Source organism: Canis lupus, chromosome 3 (assembly GCF_003254725.2).
Source record: "Canis lupus dingo isolate Sandy chromosome 3, ASM325472v2, whole genome shotgun sequence".
NCBI lineage: Eukaryota > Metazoa > Chordata > Mammalia > Carnivora > Canidae > Canis > Canis lupus.
The window spans coordinates 62,432,688-62,455,299 of record NC_064245.1 but is presented as its reverse complement, the minus strand read 5'-3'; the positions used below and the strand labels follow the sequence as shown (position 1 = coordinate 62,455,299).

Here is a 22,612-nt window from a genome sequence, read left to right as displayed (position 1 = left end):
GGCTGCCCCGAAGAGGTCTGTAGGGGCAACCTCCTCACTCAGGCCTGCCTGCCTGGCCTCTCTGCCACCCCCCCTCACCGAGTGCTGCCGCCGGGGCCCTGTCCCCTGCCGGGGCCTCTCTGAGCCAGGCCAAGGAGTCTGCCCAGAGAAGGCCAGTCGGGGCAGCAGGCCGTGCTGAGGACACGGGCCGCCGGGCAGCATCCTGGGCCAGGAGCCTCTCTCCGGGACAAAGGGGCCTTGTGCGGCTGAATGGGTGTTTATACTGGAGCCTGAGCTGACTCGGGGCTGCAAGGCCGGGCAGGCCTGGCACCGGTCTTCCCCGGGTAAACACCGCCAAGCCAGGCATGCGGCGCTGCGGCTCAACTTCCGCACCCTGCGTTCCCCGCATGCGATACCCACGGCGCCTGGGGACACAGGGTCTGCCTCCAGGTCCCCAGAAAGGAATGGGGGGCAGGGGAGAGTAGGGTCAGCAGGGTGGGTGCAGAGGCCTCGTAGCCGGGCACCCAGGGGCTGCCAGCCATCTTTCTTCTGCCCGGGACATGAGCACCCCAGGGTGCTGGACCCCCCCACCAGCCTGTGGAGAATCCTCCTCTTATGAACTGAATGTGCATCCCCAAACTCCCGTGACAAAGGTCTAACCCCCTAGCAGGATGGTATCAGGATGGGGCAGGGGTTGCTTAGGGAGGGGATTAGGTTAGGTAGGTCATGAGGGACTGGGACTCTCGGCATGAGTGCCCCACCTGACCTCCCTGGACCTGTGGCCACCACACCCCGCTGCGAGGGCTGCTGGCCAGGGGTTGCCAGCCACGGGGCTCCATCCCCCTGGGGGAAGAGCAGGGGATTGGCCACCTTTGCGGCCCCCAGCTGTAGGTCACCATCTGTTCCCCCTCGCCATTGCCTCTCCCTGAAGTCAAGTGCTGCCTCCACCCACAGCTGCCCCCAGCCCCAGTGGAACCCCACACTCTCCTTGGCCCCTTAGAAGGGAATGAAGATTTCTGCGTGGCCAAGTGGGTGCCCAGAAGGCCCTTTCTTGGTCTGGAAAGACCAAAGGGCATTCGTGCTGTGTGTGCATGTGTGACCTGGGCTCTGAGCTCCCTCACTGGCCCCTCTGCTACCCTGGGTGTGCTGGGCTCATGTCACTCATGCCTTCTTGGGAGGTCCTGGCAGGCAGAGGCCAGCAAGCCACCACACCACTTTGGTCCCAGTGACTGCTCTCTAGCCCCCAGCCTGCTCCTGTTTCCAATGAGGCTGCATGAGGCCAGAATGCAGCCCAGATGGGGTGCACTCAGGAGGTGGGCACATGTGTCGGGATGTGTGCATGAGGTGGACAGCACGCCTGTGGGGGCTGCACATGTGGGGACATGCCCCCCGGCCCTGCTCCTAGAGGCCTCCGTTCCCAGGACCCCTGCACTGCCCGGCTTGGCTCCTCTGACCCTCCTGCTCTCTGACCAAGGCTGTGAGGCAGCCGCTGGGCCAGGAAGCCTGCAGGGGGTGCCATTGGGCTGGACTGGGCTGCCTCCTGCCAAGCCTCCACCCTGGGGCCCTGCTTAGCTGTTGGGGGCACCAATCCTCCCCCCTACACCTCCCCTCTACCCAGTAGACCCCTGTGCACCAACCCAGGCCTGCCCCAAAGTCTAGCAGGGGTGCTGGGTGAGGAACTCCCGGGGTGGGGCCAGCATCATCCCCTGAGGCTCTGGGCAAGCTGGGACCGGCGGGGTGGGAGGAGTGGACAGCCCCTTCCCTCTCTGCCCAGTCTTTGTCCAGCAATGTTGGGGGTGGGAGGCACTGCACCCTGGCCCCCCTGATCACCAGCCAGGCAACAGGGCACAATAATACTTCAGGAGTGGGCCAGACTCTTCAGAGAAAACCCTCTGCCCCCAACCTGGCCCTGGGCTCCAGGTGTCTGTAGAGTGAATACAGGGGTAGACAGACGTGTGGGCAGCAGGAAACCCCCAGGTCCCCTTGCTCTAGGACATGCCTCCTGCAGACAGCGGGTGCACTGACAGGGTGTACGAATGAGTGAGTGGGGGAGGGAGGGAAGGAATGACCCAGTGAGGGGAGGCTGTGCCCAGCACAGGAGCCAGGTGCCCAGAGGCAGTACCCTCTGACCTGGTCGTCCTGGCCAACTGGGAGAGGATGCCCCAGTCCTGTGTGCACCCAGCCCCCGCGGGCCCACATTGGGCTTACCCTGGGTTGGGATCCTAGGGACCCAGGTGTTCACTCTGCTGGGGCAGAGATGGGGCAGGCAGGGCTGTGGGAGAGCACGCTTGTGTTTATCTCAATGGGGTGACATGTGACACTGAGCTTCCCTGAGGAGGGGGCGCCTGAGCTGGGCTGCAGAGAGGTGGGCGGCCTGTGGGCCACTGGCCTGGCCTGCTGTCTATCCGTCCGTTGGGTGTCCAATGGTGCTGTGTATGCCGACGGGGAGAGAGCCAGACTTGCAGCCAGCTCACGGGGTCCCACCAGAGGGCGGTCTTTCCCTGGTGTGCCAGGCTGGCAGGGCCTTGACCGGGTGGGGCCTGGAGAGCTGCCAAGGACAGGGCCTGGGGCCAAACTGTGAACCTCCCACCCGCAGGCAGTGTCCCAGCCCTGTGGCCTGTGGGAGAGCCTGACACCCCCCAACCCCAACCTCGGGACTGCCCTGCACTAGCTGCTGAGGCCACGCCTGACCCTCTTAGGGGCCCTGGTGACTGCGAGTCCAGTCGGCAGGGCTGACTAGAAAACAGTGGTTGGTGCTAGGGGTGAGGTAGGGCAGGGGCTGGCCACCGTGGGTCTGGCCACCCAGACCCCTGACAGCCCCCAAGAGGAGGTGGGACCTCAGGCCCTGAGACACTGCACATATGCATTGTCCACACACATGACAAACACGTGTTCCAAGCCCTCTTCCAGGCCTCGGAGGACAGCCGGGAGCAGATGGGTCCAGTCCCTGCCCTGGCAAAGCCAACCTACTGGCGGAGGGCAAAGGAGTGAGCAAGTGACTACAAACCACACTGAGAGGTAGTGTGCTGTGGGCTAGGGGTGTGGGGGGAGTAGGGGCATCAGTGCACCTCAGGGATGTCCAGGCACCCTCTGCAGCCAGTAAGGTCCAGCTGCTGCTTCCCAGCCTCCTCTGCCCCACCCCCTACATGCCATGGAGACACACCCACTCCCACTAAGCTTCCCGGGGCAGAGGTGGCTGGGATACTCCCTCCCCTCCCGTGGCAGAAGCAGGGAGCATGGGACAGGGACAGGGGTGAGGCTGCCCCAACCCAAGGGAGGACTGGCCCCTGTGCTCTGCAAGGCCTGACATTCCCACAAAGCATAGGCAACCCGCATCCCCGACTGGCCCCGCGCTCCCCAGAGGGCAGATGGCTGGGGCAGCATCTATCCTGGAGACCAAAGACTAGGCTGGCCTGGCTCTGTTCCCTGCTCTCAGGACCCCAGGCAGGGCTCTCACCCTCTCTGTACTACACAGAGGTCATGTGCCAATGATCCTCAGCCTCCTCTGGACCTGAAAGGTGGCCCCCCACCATCCCCCTCAGTTGGGCTGGGGCTGGTGGGTATGTCACCCTGTGCCAGACCAAGCAGCCAGAGGAGCCAGGGCTCTGGGCAGGCCCAAGGTGGGGGGGGGCGCCTCTTACACAAGTAGCATGCTGGGGAGCCTCGAGAATCAGAAACACATGGCTAGGCAAGCCCTGTGTCCCTGTGTCCCTGCATCCAGCCCTCGGGCAGCTCACCCACAGAGCAGAGCCAGGGCGGGAACCCAAGGGCCGGGATCCACCAGGCCTTCCCACCTCCACCCACCTATCTGCACTGGACACACCATGTGGTCTCAACCTCTCCATCACCCAGCTCGGTGGGTGTGCTTCCTCTGCTTTGAGGCTCCTGCCCGTTCACCTGGCCTCATTGACTGAAGGTGGGTCCTCAAAGCTGGAGGCTCCCAGGTGAGTGGTCCTCCCACCCCGTAGCCTGGCACCTGGAGGACTTGGGACTTCAGGCTCCGAAGGGCCCTCCTGAGCACCCAGTCACAGACATGACAGCACACCGCCGGGGGGCAGGCTCTGGGGCTCCTGTCACTGTGAGGGATGAAGGGAGCTGACCCTGCAGCTGCCTCCAGAGCAGGGCTTGGCGCCCAGGCCCTGGTCACCCCATGTTGCTGACAAGGTCCAGGCCTTGGGACGCTGCCATCCTGCTCACCACTTCTTTTCATGGGGCACTCCACTATGGGCCAGCCCAGCACCAGCGGGCTTCCTGGAGGAGGGGCTCTAGAGCTGGGTTCAGGATGGGAAGTGGGTGCTGCCAGCAGAGGGCCCCTCTCCAAGAAGAGACTGGTCATTGGGTGACCCGCCCAGCCTCTCAGCTGCCTGGGGGGTCGCTGTGTCCCCCTGGCGAGGCCCCACCCAGCCCCAGGGCCACCCGGGCCAGGCAGGCATGGGCCGGATCTATGCCCGCCCTGACGTGCCCACCCTGCTGCCGCTTCCCTCTGGGAGTGCACCCTACATGCCAGGTGCCAGCTCGCCTGCCAGCAGCATGATCTCACTTTGCTCCCCCCCCACCCCGCAGGGCGGGCCGGGGCGGCACCCCACCCCACAGGCGACGTGACTTGCCCGAGGTCCCACAGCCCTCTCAGCCACTCCCCACCCTGCCCTGGTGTTCCGCCCTCCTCTGCTTCCTGGAATAGCCCAGGGGCTCCTGAGCCCCTCCTCCCCATGTCCTCACATGGACGGTGACAACCCAAAGCAGGGGCCCTGAGGGAGTCAGGACAGCCAGGCTGCTGGATGGGACCGTAGTCCTGGCCCTGCAGCACCAGAGAAGGCGGCAACACGCGGCAGCAGGGCAGGGGCTCTAGATGCCCGGGGCGGCCCTTGTCGGCTCAGGATCCCCGGGAGGGGAGGCCATGCAGGTCCTGGCAGAGGGCAGGCCCCGAGAAGGCGGGCAAGTATGGTTGTTGTTGCTGACATGTTCCACTTCTTCTTTTGCTCCCGGGTTCCTGGGCTCCCTGCAGGCAGTCCTCCGCCAAGCAGGAAGTGCTGGGGCTCTCCCACGGGCCACTGGCCAGGTCTGCTTGATGCTTCTGGGAACCCCCTCCCCACATGCTCAGGAAGCAGGAATGTGCCCTTGCCCTGAGCCCAGGCTTGTCTGGCCCAAGGTGCCCCACAGGCCCAGCCACACGTGCCCCTCCCTCCTGCCAGGGACAGCTGGGCAAGGCTGGCTTCCTGGGGGAGGTGCTCTGGGCCTGACTGCCCAGCAGCCCAGGGAGAGGCTTGCAGGCCAGGATTCTGCACAGGGACTTAGCTCTAGCAAAGCAAGAAGAGAAGAGGTGCCAGGGCTCTGGGGCCCCAGGCCGAGCTGTCATCCTCCTTATGGCCAGGCTCTGAAGCCAGCTCCGGACTCCAAGACCTGAGCTCTTGACCCACACCTGCAGGAGGGGGCGGGGACAATAAGCAGGGAGACCACACCCTCCCACAGGTCAGGCTGGCTGGGGCCCACCCTACCATGGAGCCCTGTTCTGCGACATTGGCCAGGCCCTGACTCACTGGAGGCTGGGGGCTTCTCAAAGGAGCCCCTCCCCAGAAAAGCTACCCTGGGCTCCCTTTGGCAGCCTTCAGGCTTAGGGCCAGTCCCATAGTGCGGGGACTTGGGGGAGTGCATGGGCAGGGGAGGCCAGCACCCTGGCCTTGGGACCCATATCCAGAGAAGCCGCAGAGGGTGTCAGAGGGTGGATGGCAAGGACAGTGACCTGTGGGGACTGGCCTGTGGGAGATACGGGGAGGCAGTGGGGACACCTGGAGGAGACCCGGGAAGGCCCTGGGAGAAGGATCCCCCGAAGGAGGTGGGGCATGTGGCTCCCGCAGGGCCGGGCAGGCTGCCCCCAGCCCAGCAGGGCCCGCATGCCCAGGTACTCCCCCGACAGTGTGAACAGTGCACTGCCAGCCCCCGGGGCTCATTCCTGATGAGGAGAGCCTCCCATCCCACTGCCAGAGGCCAGCAGGGATGGATGGCTGTGTCACCCATTCTGTGGCAGGGACGGCCCTGTACTGAGGGTTCTGGGGCCAGGCTGTGGGGCGATGTGTGGCTGGACACACAGAGCTCTCGGTGGGACATAGGGCCCCTCGGGCCCCCTCTGTCCTCTCACCCTCCCTGAGAGGCCACAACACTGGAGAGCCCATGGACAGGACACAGCAGCCGCTTTGAGCAGGACTCTCTGGACACGGTCAGGGTCGCCCCTGCCATGGCTTTGCCCCCAGCCACCAGTGCCAGCCCCAGGCCAGGGAGAAATGGAATGGCAGGGGGCCAGGAGGGCACCGCTGCTTGAGGCTGGGAGGGAGACAGGGCCTGAGGCTACCTGGGGTCCCTCAGAGGAGCCCAAGCCCAGGGTGAGAGGAGCGGCCCAGCCTGCAGGCTGGGGGCTTTCTGAAGGAGGCAGCGGCCCGCCCAGTGCCCTGCCCCTTGGGCTGCCAGTTCCGGAGGCTGCAGTGGGCTGTTCTCATCAGCTCCTGGAGCCGGCGGTTTGGCGGAGATGCCGGGGCTGGAAGAGCGGCTGGCCTCAGCCAGGCAGGCACCCATCCAAGGCCCCCTCAAGCCCCAAACCCGTCCTGGGCACTCAAGGCCAGGATGACCGTCGAATCTCACAGACAGGGCTGTGTGAGGAAGGGGGCCCCATTCTACAATGTGGCTGCCAGGCAGGGAGGCTTCCTGGGGGAGGCAAGGCCTAGAAGGTACGACCCAGGAGAGGGAAGGGAGGGGCTCCCAGGGAGGAGGAGCAGGACCAAACCCAGCAGTCTCACCGCCTGCCAAAGGGCAGGCAGGAGACACCCCCGAGTACAGGATCACTCAGAGGCCAAGGGGCAGCAGGCACAGGCCTCAGAGGCTCCCCTGCTACTGCCTCGACGGAGGAGGATGTACAGACGGTCAGCCCGGGCTGGGGTCAGATGCCCCCCGCGCCTACCGTCAGTGCGATCCTGTTTCATAACCAGCCTGGATTCCGCCCCAGCCAAGGAAAGAGCATAAAAACCCAATATATTTTAATTATATCTTTGAGGGCCACGAGCACAATCGTTTCCAGATGGGGACCCCAGTGATGGCTGCTCTGCTCTAGGCCTGGGGTTGGGGGAAGAAGGGGGGGGACAGGCTGGGCCCCCTCCGGGTGACAACAGCTGCCACGGCACAGGGTTCACTGCCCAGATGGGAGTAGCTCTCATGGTTCATGATTTCCATTTAACAGATGGGGAAGCTGAGGCCCAGGCCTATTGAGCAGAGTTGGTACCTTGTCCCGGGGACCTTTCCAGGCAAGGGCCTCCTTGGGGCGGGGAGGGGGTGGAGGGTGGCAGGCCTAGGCCCCAGAGCAGAGGCCAGCTTCCAGCTGGTGTGTCAGGGACGTGGTCAGCAGAGGGCCTGGACTGCATGCCCAGGGAAGGCCATCTCCATGGTGACGGGCTGAGCATCGCTCCTTCTGACTGCAACTCCATCCTGGCTCCGAGTGGCAGGGCACTGTCCCCAGGCTCCTGTGTCTGCCTGCTGCCCACAGCCCAGGGCTCCCACCTGCCCCTCCAGCTCCCTCCAGGCAGGGATGTACCAGGAGAGCCACATCCTTCTTCCGCTGCAAGAGCGCAGGGGGCTCGGCCAGGGCCAGAGTGGGAGCCAAGGCCCTGGTCCTACCTGCTCAGGGAGCCCCAGCCACAGACAGCAGGGGCGGCGTGGGAAGGGGAAGGTCAACAGGTGGTTAGTGAGGAGGCTACTAAGATTTCCAGCTCAGCCTCCCTGGCCCTTCCTGTGGACATGGTGGCCAGTGTCTGCCCAGCCCCCCCCCCACCTCACCCTGTTCTGCTGCCCTGCTGCACCCCCACCCCAGCCCAGCCAGGCTCAGAGGACGGGCAGTACAGTGAGGGGCCTAGGGGGCGGAGATCCCATTTCTGTCATGTGCTGGGCTGAGGCCGCTCACCCCATTGGCACAGGGGAGAGAGCCCAGGAGGCACAATGGCAGCTGCAGTGTCAACGGTGGTGAGGCCCACACCCCTTCAGGGCCTCCTCACCTGGCTCTGCTGATGAGCAGCGACCAGGTCGGGAGCCCTGAGGTGGCACCACTGGCTGTCCCTAGCCCGACTCCACTACCTGGCCTCAGCACCCCACGGAGCAGAATGCCTCCCAGTGTGTCTGGGAAGGTGTGGAGGGTGGCTTCGTCCTGTGGGACTGCCCTTGCCTCTCCTGGCCCTGTTCTCTGGGGAAGCTCTACCAAGACCCTATTTGCTGTCACAGCCAGCACACCAGAGGTGACCCAGCTCAGCCTGAGTCCTTGAAAGTCCCTACCAGGGGCCTGGGGCAGGGTGGGGAGAGAAGGGCTGGGCCCTGAGCCAGGCAGCCACAGCCAAGACCCGGTGAGGCCGCCAGAGGACGGTGGCGGGTGGCTTTTCCCTCCTAGTGCCCCGCCCCCCGGGTGACCCTGGAGTGACCCTGAGTGAACTGCAGCTGGCAGGGTCAAGGTGAGGACCTGGCCTAGTGCTGGGCAGAGCACCCCAACCTCCGGTGTCCGCTGCCAGGCCCCGGGGCACCTGTGGCAGACGTGATGTCATCCTGCGGCCTCACCTCCACTGGGAACAGCGAGGTGCTCCAGGGCCCACCGAGGCAGGTGTGGGACTCCCTCACCCGGACTTCCCGAGGCTGATGACTCACCCCTCCCCACCCATGAGCAGCCCTCAGCTCTGCTTCAAGAAGGGGGAGGCAGAGGCATGCCTCCCGGCCCCTGGCCAGTGCTGATGGGAGTCCGGCTTCCTGGCTGCTCGGGCCCCCACACCGCTAATACCAGCAGCCAGCTCCCAACCCGAGGCCTCCAGGCCTCCAGGCATGTTCTCCACACTCCAGATGGAGCCCCCCAGCCGCCTCCCCTTGGGACCATCACCAACTCCCAGCAGCTCAAACCTCCACACGCTCAGGGTGCCAACTCCCAGGATTCGGGCTGACACCAACTTCCATTTCCACCCTCTGTCCCCCATATACCCAGCCTGCACACACTCACCCCTGCACCATCCCACCACCCTCCACATACTCACCCCTGCATCACCCCTCCACCTCCATATACTCACCTCTCCACCCTTCCACCCACTGCACACACACCCCTCCACTACCCCCTCACCCTCCAGATACACACCCCTCCACCATATATAGCCCCTCCACACCCTCACCACCCACCTGTCTCCCAGATACCAGAGTCCCATATGCCCATCAGCCTTCCCCATCTCTTCACCCTGTGGTGTGCAGCCTCTGCATGCTACATGCCGCCCACAGACCTATTGGCTCACCAGTCAACTGTGTGCATGCCCCTGGCTACCATTCCATCACTCTGCCTGTCCCACCCTGCCACTGGACCAGTCACTGAGCCATCCATCTGCCCAACAAACATCAACTGCCCAGTCACACGGTCCCAGGCACTGTGGGGCAAGGTCGTGCTCTCAGGAGCTTCCTGGCTGACGGCAAGAAGACTGCCAGTGAATCAGCTGAGTGGGGGAGCAGTCAGTCTGTGAAAGTGAGTGTGGTGTGTGGGGAGGTCAGTAGGGGTACAGGGTCTTTAGCAGGGCAGATGGCAAGTGGCAGGTCCTGAGTGGGGTGGGGCAGGAGGCCACGAGCAGGGCAGAAGGAATGAGAGGGAAATGGTGCAAGAGACAGTCCCACAACAGACCTGATAAGTGCCTGCTGTATACCAGGAGTCTGGGACCCCAAGGAAGAAGCCAAGAGCTACCTTGGGACAGCCGGGTCTGGGGGTTTGGAAAGGATCTGCCTCTCCCTCCATCCAGAGCCCCTGCAGTCTGGGTCTGCCTCTGCCACAAGGGGTAGGGGCTGCACCAAAGGTGGGGCTAGACTGGGGGAGGGGTGGCACAGACACCCCCACCCCTCATCCCTCCAGGGCTGTAGCCTAGGGTTCTGGGAAAGCTCAGCCTGAACAGGCCTGAGCAGGCACGATGGAGGCACCCCTCCCTCCCATCCTGTTCCAGCCGCCCCAGCAGAGGGTGGACCAGCACTGGCATCGTTCTCACGACCTCCCTGCCTCAGGCCCTTCTCCAGCCCTACCCCAGCTTCCTGGCTGGATCCTGGCTAGGGGGAGACACTGGATGGTCCCCACCAGCCCCAAGGTGGAACCCACCCCCAGAGCTGCTTTGCACTCCTGCCAGTGAAGGAAAGGCTCTGCTGAAGGTGCCCCTACCATGGACCTCAAGGGCACTGGCTCAAGAAAGCTCCCTCCCCTGGGGTGTCAGCCCCTGCTGCTCTGGGTCTCCAAGGCTAGGGGAACCAGCTCAGTGAGGCTGTGAGGACAGGGACATGCCTTCCCTTAACTGGGGGTCTGAGGGCAGTGGGAGGTAGCCACAGGGCTCAGGAGTCATAACAGGCCTTCTCCCTGCCACCAGGGCAGGGGAGAGTGGCTCTGCCTCATCACCATGTCCCCTGGGCTGGCATGGTACCTGGCCCGAGGTCAGAACCTCTTTCATACCCGGGAACACAAAGACCAGGCTCTCAGTCCACAGGAGTCAATGGCCTTGGCCTCGAGAGCCACACTCGAAGCTGTGTCAGGTAGAGGGTGGACATCTGGGGGCTCCCTCCGCTGCCCCTGGGCTGAACCATGGGTACACTGATGGCTGCTCAATGGATACTTGGTGGATTCAAGGCTATCTGTGTGTAAGCCCAGGTCCCGGGCCCAGCCAAGATGGAGCTGGAAATATTGGGGTTTAAACCAAGGATGAGGGGGGGGAGGAAAAAAAAAAAAAAAAAACAAGGATGAGGGATACCTGCATGGCTCAGCAGTTGAGCATCTGCCTTCAGCTCAGAGCATGATCCTGGAGTCCCGGGATGGAGTCCCGGGATCGAGCCCCGCATCAGGCTCCCTGCATGGAGCCTGCTTCTCTCTCTGTGTCTCTGCCTCACTCTCTGTGTCTCTCATAAATAAATCAATAAAATCATTAAATAAATAAAAATAAAATAAAATAAAAATAAACCAAAGGATGATTCCAGAGCTCCATCCTGTGCCCACACTGAGACTCAGCCAAGGTCCCCAGGAAAGCAGAGTGAGCCATAGCCCATAGGATAGGAAGTGAGAAAAAAAAAAAAAAAAAAAGATAGGAAGTGAGGTCCTGGCAAATCCTGGCACCCAGCCGAAGCCCACCCCTTCATGAGCAGGGGGAAGAGGGCAGAAAGCCCCTCCCTCACTCCCATGCTCTCTGGGCATCTCATGCTCACAGAGCAGCTCCCTGGGGAGCAGGGCCCTGGGACCCTAGGTGGGCTCCCCAGAGAGCTGACCACCACCCTCTTGGCTCTGGAGCACATCAGTCTTCTCACCCCTGGAGAGGGCAAGGCCTGAGAAAGAAGGGCAGGTCCAGGTTCCACAGCAAGGCTCTTGGCACCCACCCCAAGCCTCAGCCGTGCTTGACCCTGGGGCCCCCTGCGGCAGTCAGAGTGCCCCTTTCCCCATGCAGCAGATATAGTGTGTGACTGAGATACAGATAAACTTGCCCGCCCCAGGACCTGATTAACGGCAAATCCCAGGAAGTCCCCGCCCCATCCTGAAACCCCATCTGCAGCCTGGCTCAGCCTGGGCATTGATCCCGCCCATCCGGGGCAGGCCAGGCTGGGAGGCCACCACCCCTGGCACGCACCCGTGGCCCCTCCCTGAGGCCCCAGCCTTCTCCGCTGACCTTAGGGGTCAGGTGCCTGAGGGTCCTGAAGCTGCCCTGCCCCCAGGGCCTCCCCACCTGACTGCTGTTGCTGGGCCGGGGCCTCCTACATGCCTAGTGGGGCAGCAGGTCCCCAGGTGAGGGGTCTTCGAGGAAAGCTAACATAGAGTTTCTCATGGAGGTGGGCACACCGAGGAGGCCCCCAAGGAGGACAGAGGTCCCTGGAGGACCTGTGAGGGGGCAGCAGGAAAGGTGGCTGTGGCACAAGGACCTCCCTACTTCCTTTCCCGAAACTAAGGGGCCCATCTTCCCACCCTGGCCATTTCCTGGTGCCCCCTGGCAGCACCTCCAGCTCCCATGGGCACTCGGGGTGGGAGAGGTTATGGGGCATGGGGGGCAGACAGAGGTATATGGAGACAGTGCAGCCCTGGCACTAGGGCCTTGAGATGCTCAGCCAGCCTGCAGAACAAAACAGTACACTGAGGCCAAGGGGCCTTGGCTGTGGCCACCTGCCGGTCAGTGGCAGACCTGAGAGGGTCTCATGGGCAGCTGATGCTACATAGAGGATCAGGTGGGTGGAAACAGACACCTCTGATTGTGGCAGGGGGGTCCTCAAACCTAGCCCCAGCACAGGGGCTCCTGGGGCTGCAGTGACCATGAAGCATGGGCAGGAGTGGCCCTCAGCTGGCTGGAGGGGCATGTGTGGTGCCATCAGGCAGATGACTTAATCAGAGGCAGGCTTTGTCCCTGGGCGCTTGCCTCCCTGCCCGGATCCTCCACCCGGGCCGGCCGCAGGCCGCACACCCCCACCCCCCAGCCAGCTCCTAGCAACCTGCAGCCGAGCGTGGGCAAATGTGAGGAGGGCTGGGGGCTCCTTGCCACAGGGCCTGGGAACAGCGCAGGGGTGGCCGTGGGGTGCGGCTGGGGCGGATCCATCCCAGGCTGGGCTTGGGGGACGCCTGCCCAGCCCGGCCCGTGCCAGCCCCCGGAGGAGGGCATCCTGGGAGTGGCTCTGGGTTGGCATCCTGGCAGAGGAGGCGCCAGGGCCGGGGGGCCGGGGGCTTTGTATGCTGCGGGCCCCTTTCTCTTCCTGGGCCCCCACCCGGCCGATCCTGTCAGAGCCTTAGAAAGTGAGACAAAGGCCCGGGAGGCCCCGGGAGGGCCGGGACACAGGCAGGAGATGGGGTTTTAATGACCCGACTATGACGGTGGGAGTGGAGGCAGCTCGGTGGGAGTGGAGGCAGCTCGTTAACCCTGTCGGGCCCTTGCCCTGGGGCCACCCACCCCCAGCCAGGCCCCCATCACTGACCCCTTAAGATGGGGAACAAACCAAAAATCTCATCTCCGAAGATACAGGGCCTGAGACCTGGGTTGCCAGTGCCCCCACCCAGGCAACCTGTGCCCCGGTCCCCTGCCAGAGGCACTGGGTGGGATGAGGCCCTGCGCAGCAGCAGGACACAACCCAGGGCTTGGGTTATCATCACTTCCCCTCTGGGCTCGCAAGTTTCCTGCATCCTGACCTGGGACTAGGAGCTGCACTCCGGTGGGGTGTCACCTTTGCAGAGCTCCCACTCACACAAGGAAGGAAGGTGGAGCCCCTGTGGGCCACAGAGCTGGGGCAGAGATGGTGGAGGTGACAGCCACCTGCTCATGTCCTCGTCCAGGCCCTGAGCAGAAGGATGCCCCCAGCCCATTGCCCACTGCCCCGCTGCCCACGGCCATGCCCTCACACCCAAAGTACCCCCCAAAGTGCCTCCCACACAGCCTCTGGGCTCAGCATGGCAAGGCCCATCATCCACTGTGGCCTTGGCGAGCCCCCGGGTGTCCGGAGCCTCCTTCTTCTGGAGGGCCAGGTGTCCAGGGACCTGGTGCAGAAGTAGAGCGACACATAGAAGATTGCTGTCCAGGCCAAACTGGACAATCTCCAAGGAGCTCCAAGGGCAGGGGCAGGAGTGAGCAGCCCCCAGGGAGGCCAGCAGGCCTGGGCTGTTCCTGGGCTTCAGCAGTGGGAGGAGGCATCCCGGGAGCAACAGACAGGGCTCACCTCGCCCCAGTGCCAGGTGCCTGTGGAGGAGGACCAGCTTCCGCGGCACGAGCCCACCACCAGGCACTGCCTTCAGCATCCAGCCAGCCCATCCTGCATCAGCAGCATGCACTGGGCTGGGCAGGCGGGGGGATAGGCAGCTCAGGATAGGGTGCCTCTACAGGATCCTCCACAGGGTCACCCCTGCTCCTGGACCTCAGTCCTGGCAGACAACTCACCACCCACACCTCCCCAGGACCGCTCCACTGAACATACTGTGAGGCCAGGCAGGCACAGGGAAACCAGGGAGGGGCTCCTGGGGTGGTCCAGAGAATGTGGGGGAGGCCAGCCAGGGGGGAGGCCAAGATCCAGTGGGGTGCCCAGGTGGGTGGAAGGTGGATAGACTCAAGAAGGACTCAGGGATCTGGCCTGGGAGCCAGTCCGGTGCAGAGCTGCCAGTGCTCAAGCTGGGCAGTGACTGAGGGTCAGGAGCAAGGCACGACCCTGTTGAGTTCAGGACCCCCAGTCAAGATGCCCATGGGCTGGGTCCACGTGCAGACCCTGAGTAGGTGGCATATTCATATGTTCATGGTTGTCCCTCGGTGCATGTGCCATGAGTGTGTGCCCATGGGCCTATGTGTGCCAGTCCAGATCCCGGCCTGGGCCCAGGAGCATCACCAGGGTGGGGTGTGAGGCAGGCGCTGATGCTGAGGCACGCACTGTGTGTTCATGATCACAGCAGTACCCCTCTACCCGCCACCCGCCCCGAGGGGTCACAGTGCAGATCCTCCCTGGGGAGCCCTGAGCTCTGTCCACATACCACACTTGCCCTTGGGACTCTGAGCTTCAGATGGGCTTGAGACCCCCGACCCCTGTGATGGATGCCTTCCTTCTTGGGGTGGGAATCCTGGGAGGGCCACCAGTGAGCACCCCCCAAAGGAAGCCATTTCCTGGCCTCGGGCAAGCAGGCCACCAACCCGGGAACCTCCAAACGGGATGATGTTACTGTGACTCGCCTGCCTCCAGGGCCCTGTGAGCTGTGCTTCCCGGAGGACACCACATCTGCCAAGCAGAGAGGGAGACAGGGAGCTGCAAGCAGCGGCCTCCCCCGCTGCTCACCTGCAGACCGGGCCGGCGACCTGGGGGCGGTGGCCACCGCGCAAACAGCCCAGCTTGTTTTCACCCATGGCTTCTACAGAGTTTCCAAAAGTCTTAATAAGGAACGTGGCCTGGGCGGGAACGGGCGGCCGGGCGTGAATGGCGCCTGTGAGTGGCGGGGAGAGGCCGTCCTCCGCGGCCTGGGGGGGGGCCCCGGGATAAATGGCCCCAGTCATGCTGCTGCCTGGCCCAGCGCGAGTGCGCGAAGTTGAAGCTATAAATTACCCGGTGAGGCCAGCGCCACCGCAGCGCAGGCGGGGCGGCGGGAGGGGGCGCGGGCGTCCGTAAATCGGCCCTTTCACCGCTGGAGGCTGTGCACGAAAGAAAAACTTTGTTTTATTAAAGCAACATCGGGGTTGCGGCCGCCCGGCTGGGAGGCGCCAATGGCAAGGCTGGGCACCGGGCAGGCGCAGGACTCTAGCCGCACCCCGGGACCTCAGAAGAGACCCCCCGCCCTCACCGTCGGGAGGGCCCAGCTCCAGCTTTGGGGACCCAATGGCCAGAGCCACGGGCTTTCTGGGTGGCCCCACCCGGGTCCCCCCAACACAACGCTGGGGCCCCTATGCACCCCCTAGCCGGCTCCCGGGTGCACCACCTCCGTCCCTGTCTGGGCCTGGCGACGGGCCGCCTGGGGAACAGAGGGGTGGGTGTGAGGAACAGAGGGGTTGGTATGAAGACCCAGGCCTGTTCTGGGCTGGGGGTTTGGGGGAGGGGTGGGCCGGAGGAAGGGAAGGGGGTCAGGGCTTCTCAGAACAGTGGCACCCTGCAGTGGAGGCCGGAGCCCCTGGCCAGCCCTCAGGCACAGCGCCCCCACCCCAAAGGCTGTGCGGCGGGAGGGGAGGGGACTGGAGGCTTCAGAAATGCCCAGGACAGTATTGAGACAAATCAAGTGGAAATGAATGTGAAACCAGGGGCCTTATCTGTATCCCTCCCATGGCTGGAAGGCTGGAGGGTACCACACACTGGCCTTGGCAAGGACAGTGGGCAGAAATTCAGGGGGCTGTGAGTGTACTTTCTTGCCACACATCGACTCTCAAAGGAAGCCCTGGTGGCCCCCAGCCCAGCCCCCGAGCCTCGCCCCAGTAGGGACCCCCCTGACCGACACCCTCTGCCCAGCACCTCTGTGCACACGGCCTCCTCCAGGGCCTCCCCAAAGCATCCCAGCCCCTGAACCACAGTGGAGGTGCAGCCTGAGGTCCTCTCTCCCTCCTCTCTATACCACTGCAGAGCCCAGAGGACTGGGCTGAGGTGACCTCCTGCATCTGGATCCCTAGCAGGGTAGGAACCTAGTAGTAAGACCTCACGCACCAAATCAGACAAGCAAGGGCTTGTTTGGGGCACAGGGTCATCTGGCTGCTCTGCTGAAGGCGCAATGGGCTTTGGCCTGTGGACTTTCCAGACACCTCCCCTGAAAATGGGGCCAGCGGCCAGGGTGGAGATTCCCTCCGGGCTTCAGAGCCCCTCTGCCTGCACGCCCCCATGCTCTGGCTTTGGCTAGGTGCCCGCACTCTATACTCCCTGTTTGCAACAGGGGTCACAGATGGCTGATACCATCCCCTCCAATTCAGGTGCAAGGTCCTGAGAACATGACCTGCATGGGGTGGGGCTGGCCTCCCACTGAGACAGATCACAGTATATGTTAAAGACCTGATACTGGGATCCAGCAACGGGAGTTCAAGGACCCAGGCAGGGCCGGCACAGGGAGGAAGGCCCTCTTGCATTGAGACCTGAATAATAAGAAGGAGCCAGGCCTTAGTGGCCTCAAGCATGGGGCACCTGGTGGCCCAGTGGCTGGAGAACATGGACCTGCGGGGGAGGCAGGAAACGAGGGCTACCAGGCAAGGGGCACCAGGGACTCTCGCCTCAGGGGTAGAGCAGGCACTTTGGCTTTGCCTCTCCAGATGCAGAGTGGCACATGGGTGCAGGTGGCAGGGCACAGGCAGGGGCAGAGGCTGGGTCAATCATGGGGAAGGGTGATTCTAGACCCTTGGACTCAGCCTGAGTGGGGTGCTACCAGCCCCAAACCTCCTGTCTCCCCCGCAGCCTTCCCTGAGGCTCCTTCTTGATGCCTGGAGCAGCACCCAGGCTGGGTGATGGTGCCAGGTCCTGCCAGGGGGTGCCAGGGGGAAGGGCCTGGGAGGTGGCTGTGCCCCCTGGAATCATCCCGCTCCCAGCCTGCCACCCTGGAGATGAAAGGCCCTGCCTCGGCCCTGCCCTGTTTGGGCCCCCACAGTGCCCTTTGAAGGCTGTGGGAATGCCCGCAGGGCAGACGGGTGCCAGGCACCGGAGGGGGGCTGCTGGTGTTGCGGCAGTGGCCGAAAGGACCTCCTGGCTGAGCCCTGGCCACCTTCCCAAGGCCACATGGTCATGTCCTTGCCCTGTCAGAGATGCCAGCGGGCAGTGGGGGCAGGATGCACCAGTGCCTCAGTGTCCCCATCTGTACTGCCAGTAGGGACAGAGACTGAGAATGTGAAGCCAGGCTGCCTGCAGTATGGGCCTCATGGATGGCCTCATGGAGGCCAAGTCCCCAAGAAAAAGGCCTCTTTTTAACTTCTATCTTGGGGCCACCATCACAGCTCCCGGGGCCACAGGGAAGCTCCAGCCAGAACTGGGGTGCAGACCTGGGTCCCTGTGTTCTTCAGGCCAGGACCTCCTGGGAAGGACATGGCTGCCCTGGGAGAGTGGGCAGCCCTGGACATCACTCCCCGGGCTGGGAACCCCTACGGGCCTGACCCCAGCTGCCACCAGGGACCTGCTGGCCAGGCGGGGCCTGTTGCTCCCCGGGGCCACCCGGGCTGGAATGTTTGCGTTCACTGTTTGCCTGCGGGGGGTGGTGCCCAGGGACAGGGGCAGGGGGGCCCTCCTGGGGAGCCCTTCCCGGTTCCTAGGGCCCCAGGCCAGCTGAGTCCACGGGCTCAGTCAGCTGGGGTGGGGGAGGGACCCTCGGATCCGATGGGGAATTCCAGGGCCGGTTTTGACACAAAGGGGTCCTTCCTGCCTCCAGCCTGCCCCCTGGCCTCCTTAGGGACCCTCTGTACCCGCCCCGGGAGACCCCAGCCCAAAGCCCGGCCGCCAGCTCCTCCCCTGCCCACCCTCCGGCCCGGCCCGGGGCTTCCCAGCCCCGCTCGGAGATTATGCAAATCCCTGGCGGCTCCTTAATTAAATCCCTAACGAGGCGCTGGGGCCGGGCCAGAGGCGCGCTGAAAGCCGGGGTCACGCTCCGGAGGGGCCCAGCCCGTCTGCGACGTGAGGGCCCCCGCGCCCCTCCCAGGCCTGGGAACCGCCGCGCAGCCGGAGGGGGCGGCCCAGCCAGCCCTCCCCGCCCCGCCGGCCCCGACTCCGCCCGGGAGGGGGAGCTGGACCCCCACCCCATCCCCCCGGCTCCGCCCCCGGGCCTCAGTCTCCCCAGCCGGGCCGGCCTGCGCCCGCGCACCTGCGCCGGGTCGCGCGGGCTCCGGGTCCCGGGGGCGGGGGGCCGCCGGGGTCGGGGGCGTGGCGGCCGGGGGCAGTGGCCCCCCGCGCCCCGCGCTCCCCTTTCAGACGCGGGTTGTTGGGCCAACAGCCCGGCCGGCCGCCTGAAAGGCCGGGATTAGCGCACATTAGCGGCCCTTTGAGCGGCGCCCGGGGCGCCCCTTCCGCCGGTCCCGCCCCGCACAGGCCGGACCGCGGGCGGGGTGGGGTGGGGTGGGGGGGACCCCCCTCCCCCGAGGGCGTCGGGCTCGGACCGGGCGTCAGCCGAGCTTGCAGCCCAGCCAAGGGGAAGCTCGGGAGGCCCGCGTGCCAGGCCGGGGCAGCGTGGGCCTGGACGCCCAACCTGCGGGCAGGCCCTGCCCCCGGGACCCCTGTCCCCAGAGCTTCCGGGGTGGCCTGGTGCTCGGTCCCTCAACCTCCAAGCAGCGCCCCTAGAACTATAGGGCCCGGCTGCTCCAAAACCCCCTCATGCCCTTGCTTCTAACCTTCTCACTAAACTGAGCATCTCTTCCTCCCGGCAGCCTGCCTGAATTCTCCTAAACTGAGCTCCAGACTTCTAGGTCTCCAAAACCTTCTTCTCCTGGAGCCCTGGGCTCTAAGATTACCTCAGTGGTTTAGCATCCCTCCCCCAGCACCCTGCGAGAGGCTCACCCTTTTCTCTCAAAGTAATTCTGGGGCTGTGGGGCCAGTAACTCCCAGGGGGGCCAGAGAGGAGACTACAGATGTTAGAAGACTGTCCCCAGCTAGACTTGGGGATGACACAGTGGTTGGTCCACAGTGTCCCAGACACCTTACACAGATGGAACAGGGAGACTGAAGTCCTGGGTGGGGAAGGTCATACTGCCAAATTCTACACCCAGGGTCCCCTTTCTCACTCTCAGCAGCCACATCCTTCTTGGGGGGGTGGGGCTCAACATCTGCCCAGCGAGAGCAGGTCCTGGACTGGGCCTCCTTTCCTGCACAAACCCACCTGCCACCCAGACAGTGCACCAGGCCCCACATGTGCACACACGCACATACATGCACATACATGCATGTGCACCACAGCAGCGCCCCCACCCTGGGAAGAGTAAATATCTTCTCCAGAGGAAGCAACAGGCCTGTCTCCTGAGAGAAAAAATGTGGCCAAACCAGACCCAGGAGACCTGTGGGCCTCACTCTTACTACCACCCTGGAGTCACGATGGCCTCTCAAGTTTGGTGGTAAAACATTGACAGCTCCCCTCCTCCACAGGCCTGCTTCCCACACGGGGCGGGTGTTGTGGGGGGGGCCATAGTATCCGGTGGACAGGCACCCTTGTGGCCAACCCTGCCCCCAGCCCCCAGGAGGGACTCAGGGCCTGTAGGCCCCCAGGGCTGACCCATCTGCTCCTGGGATCTTGCCTGAAAGAAAGACAGGCTGCCTTGCCTGTGGGTCCACAGCTCTGCTGCCTCAGTCTCCTTGTACACCACTTCCCCCTACCCCCTACCCCCCACCCCATCCCCCACCTCAAACTCAAGGCCCACCACATACAGCGTGGGGCCTCCAGGCCTTATTGGAGAGCCCCTGGCTGTAGGGCCCCAGAACAGAGGCTCCCTGGGTCCTGGGCCCCACTGGGATCATAAGGCCAGGAGTCCTGCTGTTGCTGGTTTCAGGAGGTCATGACTGCCCCTCACCCCTTTGCCTCTGGAAAGGCAGAAGCGGGGCAGATCTAGACCCTCCCCTGCCCAGGGGCCTCCACCCGCCTGGTCGGGACAAGGACAGGCCAGGCCAGATCCTATGACTCTGGAGAAACCGCATGGAGCCTGGGGTTTGCATCGGGAAACCCGATCAACTAATGACAGGGTTGGCATGGGGGTGACCGGCTGAGGGCCCCACCACAGGCCTATGAGCAGCAGAGGACCCCTTCTCCCTCCACGTCCCATCAACAGCAGATGCCAGGAGCCAGGCCTCGAGGCCTCCTGCACCACCCTCCACTGTGTGCTTGCCCTGGTTGGGCCCCAGCCTCTCACTCAGCCTGTCCACCTAACCCCCTTGGCCAGGCCACACCATGACCCCTGCCCCAAGGCCCTTTGCAGCTTCTGGAAGCAAGGCAATGCCCCCTGCATTGTCACCTGCACCCTTCTGTGGTCCAGTGTGGCCCCCATGATCCAGCCCTCCCGGCTGCAAGACCCCAAGGTGAAGCCTCCGGGAAACCAGATGAAGTCAGGAGCCATAAAGGGCCTCAAGTGTCCAGTGGCCTGACCCAGTGGATGCGCCCATGGGCTCAGCCCATGCCTGCTGAAGGGGGCTGCCCCTCTGTTAGGGTCCAGTGTCCTACCACCTAGCCAGGGCTTTAGGCAGCTCCCGAGTAGCAGCAGGCCTGTGGGGTCCCCACAAGGTCCTAGAATGGCTGGCATACCCATACCCCTACTCGTGAGCCTTCCTTCACATACCACCCTCCCACCACGGTCCTCCAGGACCATGTCACCTAGCATTCAGACCCTGGCATTCAGTGACTGCCCTGGGTACTGCAGCAGGCAAGATGGGAGGTAGGCTAGGGCGTACCAGGTGGCCACCTGGGACTCATGGGCACAGGGTACACACAGCAGTTCTGGCCAGGGTGGGCACCGGAGCCTCCCTCTGTCACCGCAGTCCAGGCGGGCAGCTTTAATTACCACTCGCTGGGCCCACTGAGCCGAGATAATCTGGGCCCGCTGCGGGCGGCTCTGGAAGGTGCCCCCTCCCCCACGGCCCGGGCACAGGGTCCCCAGGTTCTCACGTCCTGCCGGCCCCAATTAAAGCGAGCTCGGCAGGGCTGCCGCTGCACTAATGAGCTCCGCGGGCTGCTGGGCTCCACGCCAGGGGGGCGCAGGAGCGGCGGGAGGGGGGAGGGGAGTCTTGGGACCATTCCAGAGGGGAGACCCAAGGGACATCCCCTATCTGTGCCTACCTGCCTTCCATGAAGGAGAAGCACCTGAGTGCAGGAAGGCCCCCTCCCAGCGCAAAGCCCCCTGACAGCCAGAGCTCAGAAGTCAAGACATCCTCACACCGGGCAGGAGCCAGGCAGGGGCCACAGGGGTATGTGGTGGGGCTGGTACCAGGTAGCAGACGGGGGTGGGGGGGGTGGGGGGGCTGGCAAAACGGCTGGCTGGAGTTTAGACACAGGGGGCTCCCTCTCAGCACTTCTCACTCAGAGGAGCAATCTGGCCCTGCGGTGAGCCCTGAGGGTCTAAAGAGGGGAGGCCCTGGCGCTCCAGGCTCTGCAGCCATGGGGAGCTCTAGGGGGCGGGTGTCAGGACCAAGAGAACTTGCCAGAAACTTCTGAGGCTGACCTGGGGTACCCAGGTAGGTCAGACTGGATAGGGCAGCCCTAGGAGGGCTCTGAGGGGCTCTGAAGGTTTTATAAACCTCCCCCAACCCAGGGCTTCCAGTCACTTGGGAGTTATGGCCCACATGGGGCACACAGGACTCAGTGGAGGGAGACCGGGTGCTGGCAGGCTGTGATGGCTGGCTGGGAGGTGTTGGGGTTGGGGTTGCCAGGAGTGACCCCACTCTGCCCACCCTGTGCCACCTTGGAAAGGCTGTCCTTTCCCTCTTTGGAGTCCCTGGGGGGGCTGGGGCTGCAGGCCACCAGATGGGGGCTCTCAGTGCTGGGGCCTCACAGTGTCGCTGGAGTCTAGGTCTACCTTGCGGTGCAACTCCCACTCCCATACCCCACTCTAGTTATGGACTACACCTGTGGGGCCCAGACTTTGAAGGGGGGAATGGGGCCTGGCAGGCAGAGGCCCACAAAGGAGCAACTGACAGGGTGCAGGGGGCTAGGCTGGGAGCATGAGCCCCTCACCCTCTGACCTGACCCGAGGGGAACCCCAGGGGCCCAGGGCTTGATCAGCAGACCCCACCAAGGACTCTAGGCTCCTGACCCTCCATGAAACTGATAAGAACAGGGCACCTGTGTGGCTCAGTGGTTGAGCTAATGCCTTTGGCTCCAGTAATGATCTGGGGGTCCTGGGATCAAGTCCCCTATTGGGTTCCTCGCAGGGAGCCTGCTTCTCCCTCTGCCTCTCTCTGTGTCTCTCGTGAATAAATAAAATCTCATGAATATATAAATAAAATCTTTTAAAAAATAAATAAATAAACTGATAAGAACAGATACTACAGTTGATCTTAGCCAAAAGACTGAGAAGCAATTAGCCTGACCTTCTGAGTACACAGATATGCAGCACACCCTTGTGTACCTGTGTGTGCACACGGGGCACAGGTGTGAGCATGTGGCCCCTGGACAAGCGTAAGTCTCAGGCCTAGCCCGCCACACAGTCAGGGCTCAGTGAATATGTGGTGCATCGTTGTGGGAGAGGCCGAT

General features: G+C 63.8%; 1 pseudogene; it reads right to left on the bottom strand.

Moving 5' to 3' along the window:
• Window positions 1-22,274: 22,274 nt before the first annotated feature.
• Window positions 22,275-22,440, bottom strand: LOC112654226 (U2 spliceosomal RNA; annotated as a pseudogene).
• Between the last annotated feature and the right edge of the window lie 172 nt (window positions 22,441-22,612).